The 14345-nt window shown below is 34.6% G+C and overlaps 1 long non-coding RNA gene across 1 annotated transcript; it reads left to right on the top strand.

The window, feature by feature from the left end:
• The first annotated feature begins 12638 nt into the window (after window positions 1-12638).
• Window positions 12639-14243, top strand: LOC112706116 (uncharacterized). Its single transcript, XR_011864534.1, has 3 exons — window positions 12639-13189; window positions 13282-13476; window positions 13560-14243. It is a non-coding gene; the product is annotated as an uncharacterized lncRNA (long non-coding RNA).
• Window positions 14244-14345: the final 102 nt, after the last annotated feature.

Genomic DNA, 14345 nt, shown 5'->3' on the forward strand with positions numbered 1-14345 from the left:
AAGGGAAAGCTAAATCTAACTCATATCTTTCATGCTCTCCAACTTTCTAACTCTCCAACAAATCAGAATCACAATCATAAACAAAACCATAACCAGTTATTCTGTCTCAGCAATTCTATACCAATACATCATATCCTCACCTGGAGCAAGTGAATCCACTTCACTACGTCTACCCAGAGAGCTCAAATTATCTCATTCAACAATCATCATCATTATTCAATTATATCATCAATTCATCTCATCAAGAACAGCCCTCAGCGTCCACCGACACCAGCATGAGGGGCCTCTCAGTTGTACAAACACAAGCAATACAAGCAAGTAATACATAATTAAGGTACAAGTAGAACAAGTAGCACATAATTAGGTAACATAGCATATATGATGTAGCAATCCAAAACAAATAGGCAAATCCAAACAATTCAAACATATGCAAATGATGCATGCCTGCCCTATGGCTGATGATATCATCTGTCGGTTATATAGCCAACCCGACAAGTCCTGGTAGTTAACCATTGGACTGTTCTTCTATCGTGCATCCCCAACTCGAGTTATTCTCAATCATAATCATGATCATAATCATAATCATACAACACCCACACTGGTGTTTATCCACGGAGGCGAACTCATCCGGAACTTTCAGTGTCCGACCACATTTACGACATAGGGTCAGCAGAGTATCGAGTATCAACCTAGAGCACGTGGTGGCTAATCATTGCTTCCATCCAGGAAAACTCGTATCTCAGATAATCATTCCACATTCATTCACAACATTCCATAATCATACATCATGACCATATCGTCATTTATACATCACATGATTGCACATTTATACATCACTCATCATAATCCAGGGAAAGTGGGACGAAACCACAACCCTTGCATCCACCCGTGGAGCCTCTATACTAACCAACCTGTAGCAATTAAGTGGGACGCAACCACAACCCTTATTACTATCTACGAGATACGTTCTCATATACTCAAGAGAAACCAAGGAGGGGATCCTAACCTCCCACCATCTCGCTGGGGGCGATTTTACAGTACCAGGAAGAACAAGGAAAGGGATCCTCACCCTTCCTCCATTTCACTGGGGTCGCACTTTCGAGAAAAGAGCTCAAGATAAAGCAATCATTCAAAGTCTTAATTTCATTTCCAGCTATAAATCAATATCCATCATAGCCATCCGGCTCATGGCATAACCCATAACCAGCCAATAATCAATATTTATCGTAGGCATCCGGCTCGTGGCATAACCCATAACCAGCCAATAATCATTATTAAATACAGCCCTTTGACTCACGGCATACACCGCACTTCTATCATCACCCTCAACAACTCATACAGTCATCATTAAACATAACTCATCATTAATCCCACTTACTTCATTCACAAGTTATCACATGTCCTAGCCTCTTTTCATTACTAGGCATACTACAAAGATTTAGGACATAAAGGGTGAGAATAAAGACTTAGAAGTCTGAAATTTTGCTTTGACAACTCAAAAATCAACCTTGGGTGAAAACAGGGTCACGCGTGTGCGTCGCCCACGCGCACGCGTGGATGGGAGAAAAACCAAGTGACGCCTATGCATCTACCACGCGTACGCGTAAACCATGCGCACGCGTGGGGAGTGAAAATTTGAAAACGACGCGTGCGCGTCGGCCACGCTTACGCGTGGGATTGCGTTCTGCCAAAAATTTTACTAAGTTAAAAAGCTGCAGAATTCACAATTTTAAACCCTAAACTTCCAACGGACATAACTTCTTCTACAAAATTCCTTTTCAACCATTTTTGAACCTTTAGAAAGATCTTTGAATAAATTTTCATAAAAATTCATTTTTGAAGGATTCCAAACTATGTGGACCGAGTTACGGACCGCCAAAGTTGGTCAAAAATCGGTTTTTACCAAAAGATAGAAATCACCAATTTTTCCAATGTTCACAAGCCAAATTCATTTCCACTCATCCAAATGACCACAACCCAATCATATTCACATAATTATACTCAACCAAAGCCCAACCTATCTCATCTACACAATTTCACCCAAAACCATCAAATTCCACACTTCAATTTCTCAAACTTTATTATTCAAGAACCAACCAAATTATTCACACATTCAATATCTAAAATCCAGCCAATTAGTCATATCATCACATAATACACACATCAACTTACCATCCTTACCTCTTTCCGGCCTCCGGCCCAAAACTCACGGCTTCTGGCCCAAATTCACAATTTGATTGCATAATTTACAAACCAATACTCATTATCCAATACTTCATATTCGCAACACACCAAACATATAATTTCACATAATTCTCAACCCAATCATTAATTCACACTACATATCAATTATGTACATTAACACCAACCATCCACACAATCCAAACTTAATCCTAGGGGCATCTAGCCTAGAAATTCTCATCACACCATACGGTACTTAAATGAAACTTAAATCGTACCTCTTGTAGCCAAATCAATTGAGCCTCTTCTTTGGAAGTCTCCACCAACCTTAGCTCCAAGCCTCACCAAAGCTCCTCAAGCAACACCAATCTCCCAATTGTGCACCAAAATCACCAAATACACTAACATAACCAATTTCACATATATACATTAACCTAGGATTCATGAAATTGATAAATCACAAGGGTTGAAGGGTTTCTTACCTTAACCCACTAAAGTTTGTGATGAATATCACCCATGGCTCATACTAGAGAATCCCGAAACAACCAAAATCACAAGATTTCCTCAAAACCCAAACCGATCACGTTTCCAGAGGTAAAAATCAAAACTGGATAGATAAGAACGAAATACTTACCACAATATCTAGATAGAATCCAAGAGGGCAAGAAGGGCGATGTGTGGCCATAAACGGCTCATCAATCGGAGTTTCAGAGAGAAAGTTATGATGATTTGAAGATCAAAGAGAGTTTTAGGGTTTTTCTCTCTTCTTCCTCTCTTCACCATGCTGCGCCCCACACCCTTTCTTTAGGGTAAGCTGAAATGCTCATATCTAATGTTTATATATGTTGGGTCTTGGACCCACTTAGACCCGGTTCATTTATTTTTGTCTGTTGGCCCAATTTTGGGCTAAAACCTTCAAGATTAGAGCTTTAAATCGTATTTTAAATATTTCTACCTTCTCTAATTAAAATTCCTAATTTCTTAAACTCATTTACACATAATCAATTTTCTCAGCTGCAGTACCAGACAGATCTCAGCCGGTACTGCCGGTCAAAATTCCACTGCGCGTTTTTACGCGGAAAACTATGTTTTCTGACTCAGAAAAATTCACTGAATTCAAATATCATATTTAAATTACCAAATTTCGATTGCTAAGTTTTTGAACCATATTTGCTCCTATTTAATTTATTATTTAATTAATTACGGTTTGACCAGATTTTACATTATAAATCTACGGTCCACAGTAAAAACTTGCTATTGTTGTCGGTTACAGCCATTCCAACAGAGCATAAAGCCGTCGTCCCTTCTACAGCCGCACCCGTGCATCTCCTTTGCCGCTGCACCCCCCTTCGCCAGCCGTGCCGACGCCACTCGCAGCCACAACCACACCCATGCCTTTACTCTCACATGCCCATTGATGGATGTTTTGTTTAATAAATTGTCGGATGGTTATTGTAATTCTTACTAGGATGGTTAGTTTAAGTATATATAATTAGCAATTGCTAGATGTTCATTTCATTAGATAGCCGGATGGTCATTTTTAATAACTACCTGAATGATTGTTTGTTGGATTTAGATCTATCTCAAATTTTCCAGATGTCGCAAGGTTGGTGTCCGACGGGTGAGAGCTCGATGATGGATGGGGATGGCTGGCATAGAGCGACGGGGCCGACGAGATCAGCGGCAAGGATTATGACGGTATGAAAAGAGAAAGATGACGGTGGTTGAAAATGACCCTGATGTTGGCTTCCAGCTCGGGAGAGAGAGACGAGCGGGGCATGCCGGATGCATGACAGAGAGGATGAGCCCTCTACGATGTTGGCTGCCAGCAAGGGAGAGACAAACACGCGACGGGGATAACTTGCCCTCTGCGATGATGGATGCCGCCGAGTGAGAGAGAGACGCGCGACGGGGATGACGGGCCCCTCCGCGATGTTGGCTGTCGGCGAGGGAGAGAGAAACGCGCAGGGGAGGGGCTATAGGGGGCGACAATGATGGTCAGTGAGAGAGTTTCTAACGCCGGTGAGGTGGAATGATTGATGAGGGTGGGGTGGCAAATGGTTTGGGGAGAAGAAGGTGTTTAGGTGAAATGCGTTGGTAAATTAGAGTTTGGGATGGTTAATTATTTAAAATAACTGGGTGAATTTTTTTATTTAGGTAATTTGGGGAATGTTTGTTACCTTTTTTTTGTATTGAACTAAAGTTGAAGCCTATTGTTCACATTATTCGGATTCCTTATGGTCTCCCTAGCAAAATTGTAAAAATATTTTTTGGAACTCATGGTAACCAAAAACCCAAAAAGGTTAAAAAACAACATCAATCACCAACAAACATTACTCAGTTCATTTTTTATTTTGGGTCATTTTGACATTTTTGTTACATTTATGAATCAATTTATTTGAATATATATAATTTTTTGGTTGTATACAATATCTTTCAGTCTGACAGATTAAGAATTAATCCGTCGTAAATTGGAGTTCTATTTAAAAGTTTACTGGCAGCATACACAAGATGAAATTCGAATTCCTGATAGTTATTTAAATAGACTAGTAAACTAACCACTAAACCAACTCAAATTGGTTAACTTATCTACATATATATTACTCCATCATTATTCATTAGTTTTTTTCTTATTTTGGACTTGAGAGAACACATGGTCAAAGAAAAAGTACACTGCTTAAAAGGTTTACCCATTTAAAAAACTTATCACGGATATAAGAGCTACAACCTTCTATTCCGCGAAAAAATGTACAACCTTTACCAAAGAGTTATAACTATCCAGCTCAATAGAAAAACTGCAGAAACATTGCTAGAACATTCTAAAGAAAAAAGGTCTACAATAGTGACAAAAATATTGCCAGTGTCCACGTTCCGAGAAGAAAAAAATGAAATAAAAAACTTTGCAATCTTTATTTCTCTTGTTTTTCAATGGGGCTTAGGCCCAAAAAAAATACACATTAATGATCTTATTTTAAGCTTCAATCTGCAATAAATTAGGACTTAAAAAAAAAAGAAGCAAAAACCTAATAAATCTTAGGATCAACTTTATGTAGTACAATTTAATTCCAAGATAGTACAACAAAAAACCTTAACTCCTAAGATTTTTGTTGACCAAAAACAAGGACCAAAATTCATTGTTAATTTGTTACAAATGTCTTAAGGCCTTAATCTCCATGGCTTTAGCTTCCTTCTTAGCCATTCTATGATATACAAGAATGAAGATTTTACATACATTTTCTTAATATAAAGAGATTCTATCTACATTTGCTTAGTATATTCCGAATACAGCATCACATTCTAAAATCAATATCATTAACTTCTATTTGCTTCCTTATCTCAAAAGCGGTGATGTTTTTATTTCCCTCGTTTGTCCATCGAATAATGTTGATAGTTTTCTGAGGAACAAAAACCAAATCCATCATAATGACGGCGTCAAAACAAATCATAGAAAAGAAGAAACAGAAATAGACTACCCAAGACAAAAATACAAGTAGGGTTGTAATAATAACAGTGTACAAAGAATTAGTGAAACCTCGTTCAACAAGGAAACAATCACATGGTTTCATCAAAACAAAGCCAAATTCCACACTCGGCTATGATCGTCGTGCGCAGCTTCTCGCTCACTCTTGACAGCTTCGAAACCATGCACTTACACACTCCAAAAAGATTCGATCACCCCATTCAGTTACAAATAAAAAACAAGGTTATTAACTTCTTTTTTCTCTCTTCTATTTTTTGTTTTGATAAACTAATATTATCAATCAATCCGAATAGTTTGTTGCTCCACATATCGTTTCTCTAGCCATATTTTCTAAACGAACCAGAGCCAATTCAAATTGATCTTGTAAGAGATCTGTTACGGAACGAATACCTTTATTTTTTGCATGGAACGAAGGTTTATTTTTATTTTAGAAAAAAACATGTTGGATCATGCATCTTCTATAATATTTAAAAAAATTAAAAGTGACCAATTGATTCACACCGGATATCTATGCCATTGATCATCGACCAATACTAACTATATTAATTCATATAGTTATGTTCTATTAAGTAGAATAAAGATAAAATAGAAATTGACTTTTTAGTTGGAGAGATGACTGAATGGTTGATAGCCTCGGTCTTGAAAACCGGTATAGTTCACAACACGAACTATCGAGGGTTCGAATCCCTCTCTCTCCTTTTGTTTTTGCTCGACGAAAGTATTCTTTTTTTTATTGGTTTTGGTTGGTTTGATTTTTTGGGCTCGGCTAAGTTACACCTACTTGTTCAACACTATACTTCAATTCTGCTCTTCGAAAAGGAACATCGACTCTAACAATTTCGTCTCCGTCTATTAAAACAACTGAAAATGTCTCAAAAAAGTAGGCATACACCTTACAAAAAGTTCATGTCCATCTTTATCTCTAAAGATAGGATGTCCTAACCAACCGACGGCTATTCTATCTCCATTATCCATTGAGCCCGCTCTAAATAAGCCCATTTTGCCAGATTATTGAACATGGTAAGACAAGGGGGTTAATTAACTAAAAAATAAGATGAGTAAAGAATATTCTTTGAATGCTAAATTTACGTATTGAATTCTTTTTCTTGTCCTCATAATTTAAAAAGTTTTTTTTATTATTGTCGAAGAAAAAAGATAGTGTAGAGGAATGGCAGTTATTATATGAGGTCTACCCAATGCTAGATGCAAAGGCACATAATAGATCGATATAAACATGATGAATTTTCCCGTAATAAACCCAGTTGTTGCTGATAGTTTCTTTTCGGTCCTTTCTTCATATCTTTCGAGATCCACCCTACAATATGGGGCCAAAAAGTCAAAATAAATCATTTTAGCCCTTAGATTATCCCTTTCACGCTCATGTCATGGTGAGGTACTGTAGAAGAAAAAATCGCAAAATCTAATCTAATTTATCGTAATCGATTAGTTAACATGTTGGTTAACTGTATTTTGAAACACAGAAGAAAATCATTGGCTTATCAAATTATTTATCGAATTATGAAAAAGATTCAACAAAAGACAAAAACAAATTCACTATTTGTTTTACGTCAAGCAATACGTGGAGTAACTCCCAATATAGCAGTAAAAACAAGACATGTAAGCGGATCTACTCATCATGTTTCCATTGAAATAGGATCCACACAAGGAAAAACACTTGCCATTCGTTGGTTATTAGGGGCATCCCAAAAATGTCCGGGTCAAAATATAGCTTTCAAATTAAGTTCCGAATTAGTGGATGCTGCAAAAGAGAGTGGCGACGCCATACGCAAAAGGGAAGAAACTCATAGAATGGCAGAGGCAAATAGAGCTTTTGCACATTTTCGTTAATCCATGATGTTAATCCTAAGAGTTCTTCCATAAAAACAACTATCATGAATAAGAATTTAACTAAAAGAGAGGATTCTAAAAATCTCGATAAAACTAAAAAATACAAGCATTTATATATTGAATGCAAAAATTGTTATGGATTAAATTATAAAAATTTTTTAAATTAAAAATGAATATTTGTGAACACTGTTGGTATCATTTGAATATGAGCAGTTTAGATAGAATCAAACTTTTGATTGATCCAGGTACTTGGAATCCTATGGATGAAGACATGATCTCTATGGATCCCATTAAATTTTATTTGAAAGAGGAATCCGAATTCTATAAGAATCGTATGGACTCTTATCAAAGAAAGATAGGATTAACTGAGATTGCTCAAAGAGGCACAAGTCAACTAAACGGGATTTTTGTAGCAATTGGAATCATGAATTTTCAGTTTATGGAGGGTAGTATGGGATCTGTAATAGGCGAGAAAATAACCCGTTTGATCGAAAATGCTGGCAATCAACTTGTACCTCTTATTTAAGTATGTGTGTTTAGAGGAGCACGTATGCAAGAAGGAAGTCTGAACTTGATGTAAATGGCTAAAATATCTTCTGCTTTATATGAGTATACAAAAAAAGGTTATTCTATGTATCCATCCTTACATCTCCTACTACTGGTGTGGCGACCACCAATTTCGGCATGTTAGGCGATGTTATTATTGCCGAACCCGATGCTTACATTGTATTTGCGGGTAAAAGAGTAATTGAACAAACGTTGAATACGAAAATATCCGAAGGTTCACAAGCAACTAAATTTATTTGATTCAGTCGTACTGCGTAATCCTTTAAAAGGGGTTTTAATTGAGTTATTTCAGCTCCATGTTTTCTTCCCTTTGTGAAAAATTTAGCCGAACTTAAAAGATTTTTTTTCTTTTCAAATAAAAAAATAAAAAAAGTGTATTATCATACCTATGTTCCTTGCGAAAATAGAAGGCGAAATCAATCCATTTATTTAGTTCTACATTTTACATTCATTCTTTCTATTTTTTATTATTTTAATAATATATTATTATATATAGAATTTGATTCTATTTTATACTCTTAATATACTCTTTTCTACTCATCCTATTCCTATTAGTTGAATAAAAATAGATTCACTTTTTTTTGTTTTTACTGAATATATAATTGTTCCATTTTTTCTAAAAACCTAGAACAAATATAAATCCTTTACCAGATATAATCAACTGCAAAGGGGGTTCCATAGTATATTTTTTAGTATCTTTTTTCTAGTGCAATAAAGTTACATAGTGTCTATTTTTTGCTGAAAAAAGGAATATTCTCATGGGTTTGCCTTGGTATCGTGTTCATACTGTTGTATTAAATGATCCCGACCGCTTATTTTCTGTCCATATAATGCATACGGCTCTGGTTGCTGGTTGGGCTGGTTCAATGGCTCTATATGAATTAGCAGTTTTTGATCCCTTTGATTCTGTTCTTGACCCAATGTGGAGACAGGGTATGTTTATTATACCCTTCATGATTCATTTAGGAATAACCAATTCGTGGGGCTGTTGGAGTATCACAAGAGGTACTACACCGAATTCGGGTATTTGGAGTTATGAAAGTGTGGCTGGAGCACATATTATGTTTTCGAGCTTGTGCTTTTTGGCAGCTATTTGGCATTGGGTCTATTGGGATCTAGAAATGTTTTGTGATGAACGTACAGACAAACTCTCTTTGGATTTGTAAAAAATCTTTAGAATTCATTTATTTCTTGCAGGGGTGGCTTGTTTTGGTCTTGGCGCATTTCATGTAACAAGAAGATGGTTGATGATTGGAACGAATATATAATCGAAATTCTGGGCATTTCTTGGGGATTCTTTATTTGTACTGAGCTAACTATTGTCCAAAGTCGAATTTCTTTGGTTAATAAAATCCAAAGGGTTTATCGATTCCAAGGAGTGCATTTCTTTTGTATAATACTAATCGATAGGTTCTCATTGGTAAGTGCTATAGGATCTCGTACATTGGAGCCCATAGTTATAGTTATGCACCCGAGTCCATTAGTATGGAACATTTTCTTTTCCAAGTGAAATCTCCTAGTATATGAAAGAGTGAAAAAGTGCTTTCGTTGTTGTGGAATAAGAAGCATTCATATCTTAATGCATGTATTTAATTTATTCAGAGCTATTAGAGAGGGATCCACTTTTTGGAAAATATGAGTCGAAGCAATAACAAGAATGTTTTTAGTGGAATATTTTTCATAATCCCTGGAGAGATAGTTCACTAATAGACCGAGGGATAAGTAATTCAACTCATTCACATCCAGATCATGAATGTTTGGAATCCATATTATGCAAGGAGACGTTGCTTTTGCTAATTCGAATTGAAGGGTGATATAAAATTGGTCTATTTCTGGCATCATATCCATAGTTAGCGCATTCATCATAGTTAGAAGCTCCATCTCCATATCAAGGTCACAGACGATATCGTCACTATCATAAAAAAAACTCTTAGGCTTGATATCGAAAAACTTGTTCAGAAATACTGTAATGAAAGGAACATAGGAATTTGTCGCTAGGTATTTGACCAAATAGGATCGTCCTGTTCCTATAGAATCTATCACTAAAATACCCAGGAGGGTAGGGCTAAGTAGAGCGAAAAGGGTTTTCCATGAGATGGGAAATGAAAACTATTAGCCCCACAAGAAGTTTGTTAATAAGTGATTGTTTGATAATAAAAAAAGAATTTCCGTCTTTCTACTAAACAGGATGTATTGAACTCATAATTCATTAGATACTTTTTATGAATGTCAATTAAGTATCGTAAGTAAATTGCTCCCGGTTGTTCAATCATTTGATAACCAGAGTTATTCTTTGATAAAGGATCACTATGAGTCAGACTCAATAGAATTTGATCAATCCTTTTTTCTATCGTTAAGGTAGAGAACTGAACCAAAAATTTTCTTTTTTTTTTAATCATCAATCGAATAGCTTTTTTGAGAACCAGGATTCTATTTTATTATCAATACAATCACCATTCACGTTTTTTCTTTTTTTTTTATCAAGAAATAGATCGCTAATATTAAGAGAGTAAGACCGAAAATGGAAATAGAATAGTTAGGTTGGGGGCAACAATATCATTTAAGATACTTAAATGAAACCAAAATGCTGTATTGCAATTCGAAAATACTTCAAACAAAAAAGGAAGGATAGTTATTGGATCATTTACTGATGCTGATTTGGGTTTGATAGACCTAGTATATGTTCTATTTCTTTAATAAAAAGTCTAAATCAATTCTATAGTAAAGTCGTATGCAATCCGCAAAAGATGCCTATACGGTTGTTCGATTCTATCTTTTTCCCCTCTCTTACCTTATCGTGCGGCAGTATATTCTATATTTTTTTATCTAATTTTATTTTAATATTCTATTACAGTAATCATTAATATAGTAATATATAGTATTAATATAGATAGTATCTAGAATTTAAAATATTCTTATCCATTAATGGTATTAGTTGTTTGTTAATTTCATATAAAAAAAGTGATTGTTGCTGGGAGTTTAATATCCGTATAGATATAGAATAGAATAAAATTAAAATAATTGATCATTTCGTTATTGGATTAGCCATACACTTCACATGTTTCTAGCGATTTACATGATATTATCAAATGATACAAGTCTTGATAAAAATCTACAACGCACTAGAACGATCTTGTTGACAATCTTTTACTCCAATAGCATCTAGAATTTCTTAATCAATGTGATATCTCATACCGGGTAAATCCTTAACCCTCTCTCAAATTGAACTTTTTTTCATCCTAAAGACACAAACAATAATTTACAAGTTGTCTTAATGATTATGTTCTTGTCTTTGTCATTTTGATTCTATTTTTTATTCAAATTTCTTCTTTTCTGTATCAAGTTAGGGATAATTTTTTTTAATTTCTGCAAACTCAAGCATATCCTTAATTAATGCGAAATCCTATAAAAATGAAGAAAATTTTATTCTTCTTTTGGAATTTTGTAAGGTCTAAGACAAATATTTAAAACAATTTATTTTGCTATAATTATCTTTGACATGTTTCTATTGATATCCGTATTTTCTGTTTTTTTTTATACACTAATTCTGCTTCTAAATATTAGATCTTGAACATAATTATAATAAAAATATTTGTCGAAGCTCAAGGTACCCAATAAACCAAAAAAAACAATATCAATCACCATACAAACATTACTCAATTCATTTTTTATTGAGGGTCATTTTGAAATTTTTGTTACATTTATGAATCAACTTATCTAAATATATACTTCGGCAAAATAAGGACTAATTCATCGTAAATCGAAATTTTATTTAAAAATTTTACTGTTGGAAAATAGGTTGCTACATATCAAGAAAAGATTCGAACATATTTGTTTAAACGGACTAGTGAACTAATTACTAAATCAACTTATATTGGATAACTTATCGAATTTCGACACTTAAGCGGACTAGTGAGCTAACCACTAGACCAATCCAACTTGGTTAATAGTGTTTTTTTTTTTTTATTGTTGATTAGTTTCACTTTTGGAAACATAAACTCAAAACGTTTTTGTCCTATTCGTTGATATCTTGGACTTTGAAAAGAGCTCTTACTATCCAGCTCAATAAAAAAAACTGAAAAAAAATAAATGCAACCGTGGCAAAAAGTTAGCCAGTGTCCACATTCCCAGAAGAAAAAAATGAAATGAAAACCTTTGCATCCTTAGTGTTTTTTGTTTTCCAATGGAGCCTAGGTCCAAAAAACATTACACGTTAATTATCTTATTTGGAGGTTCCATTTGCGACAAATTAAGATTTAACAAAACATTCCCCGAAAAAAAGAAACCTAACAAACCTTAAGCTTAACTTTATGTAGTATAATTTAATTCCAAGATAGCACCAAAAAACGAGTAATATTATAAGTCTAAATTTTTTTGTTAACTAAGTCTAATATTAACAAAAATTAATTATGAGTAACATTATTACAAGTCTTATTATTTAATTAGATTTTATTCATAAAAAAATTTGATTATGTAATATTATTTTCAAAAAAAAACTTGATTCCAAGATTCTTGTTGACCCAAAAAAGGGGCCAAAATTCATTGTTAATTTGTTACCAATGCCTTAAGGCCTTAATCTTCATGGCTTTGGCCTCCTTCTTAGCCATTCCATGACATACAAGAATGAAGATTTTATATACATTTTCTTAATATAAAGAGATTCTATCTACATTTACTTAGTGTATTCCGAATACAGCATCACATTCTAAAATCAAGATCATTAACTTCTATTTTCTTCCTTATCTCAAAAGCGGTGATGTTTTATTTCACTCGTTTCTCCATCGAATAATGTTGATAGTTTTCTGAAGAACCAAAAGCAAATTCATCATGACGACAGCGTCAAAACAAATCATAGAAAAGAAGAAACAGAAAGAGACTATCCAAGACAGAAACACAAGTAGGGTTGTAATAATAACAGTGTACAAGGAATCACTGAAACCTCGTTCAACAAGGAAACAATCACATGGTTTCATCAAAACAAAGCCAAATTCCACACACGGCTATGATCGTCGAGCTCAGCTTCTCGCTCACTCTCGACAGCTTCGGAATCATGCACTTGCACACTCCAAAAAGGTTCCATCACCCATCATTCAGTTACAAACAAAAAACAAGGTTATTATTAACTTTTTTTTTTTCGCTCTCCTATTTTCTGTTTTGATTCGAATACCAATAGTAATGAAACTGATTCTGCGAGTTTTTAGCAGAAGAAGATGGGGTTTTGGTTAACCAGACCGGTTCGAATCTGCTCGTGTTCGCCGTCGAGATATACGGCTCTATACTCCGCCTCTGGTGGTGGTGGTGGTGGCTGGTGCAGATATGAACGAGTGACGTCAGAAGAGAACAAAGAAAGAAACCGTTCCAAGAACAGAAAGTTCGGTCAAGCGCGTCCTTCATTTTTGGTAATTTGAGATTCCTTATGTATTCTATTCTGATTTGGATTGCAAGTCCTTGATTTTGTATTTAATGTTATTTTTACCAACAGAGTAGAGTGGCCAAAATGTTGAAAGAGCTATCATGCAAAGAAATCTAGTGGGAAACAGAACATTGTTTGTTTCATGCGTCTTTTTTTCGCCTTATCTGATGATGAAGCTCAAATCTACAGCTCAGAGTGGTTCAACATAGACATTTGAATAAGAAAATATGAAGGTATAAGGAGAATGCATATTATAGGCTTGAATTAATGTATAGTTTGTTGGTTGTTGGGCTCCTTATTTATTTATTTGTTAATCTCTAACGGTTAATATCATCACGTCTCGAAGTTTTAAGTGGAAGATTTGGACTCGTCAAAAAATGGAGATAAACACATAACAATCCATGTATTGTGTGGTATTTGGTCGACATTGTTATCAATAACAATGGATATGAATTTACAGATGGAGGCGTAAACAGCCAATCAGGAATTTAGCGAGCAGGACGCACAAATTATAGGAGAAGCGTTTAGTTCAACGCATCGATGCTTATGTAATTTAGTTATGGGGTTAACTAATGCCATATAAAAATGAAGTTCAAGAAATAGGTATTGCGCTTATCTTGTCTTCCTATCAAAGAGGGTAAGTTTAAAGCCAAACTAGTAAAATTCATGAGCTACTATTCAGCTTTTAGTTGCAAGTGAGTTAATTTATGCTTTTAAAGTCGTCAAATAATATAAATTCTTAAATTTTCGAAATATATTTTACCTGAAAGAAAAAGAACGGAGAAATACAAAATAAATGAATCAGATTAAATTAGAGTTTAAAAAGTAAATAAATATACATTTCTTTTCCTCCAT

The sequence above is a fragment of the Arachis hypogaea genome, chromosome 8 (assembly GCF_003086295.3).
Source record: "Arachis hypogaea cultivar Tifrunner chromosome 8, arahy.Tifrunner.gnm2.J5K5, whole genome shotgun sequence".
Lineage (NCBI taxonomy): Eukaryota > Viridiplantae > Streptophyta > Magnoliopsida > Fabales > Fabaceae > Arachis > Arachis hypogaea.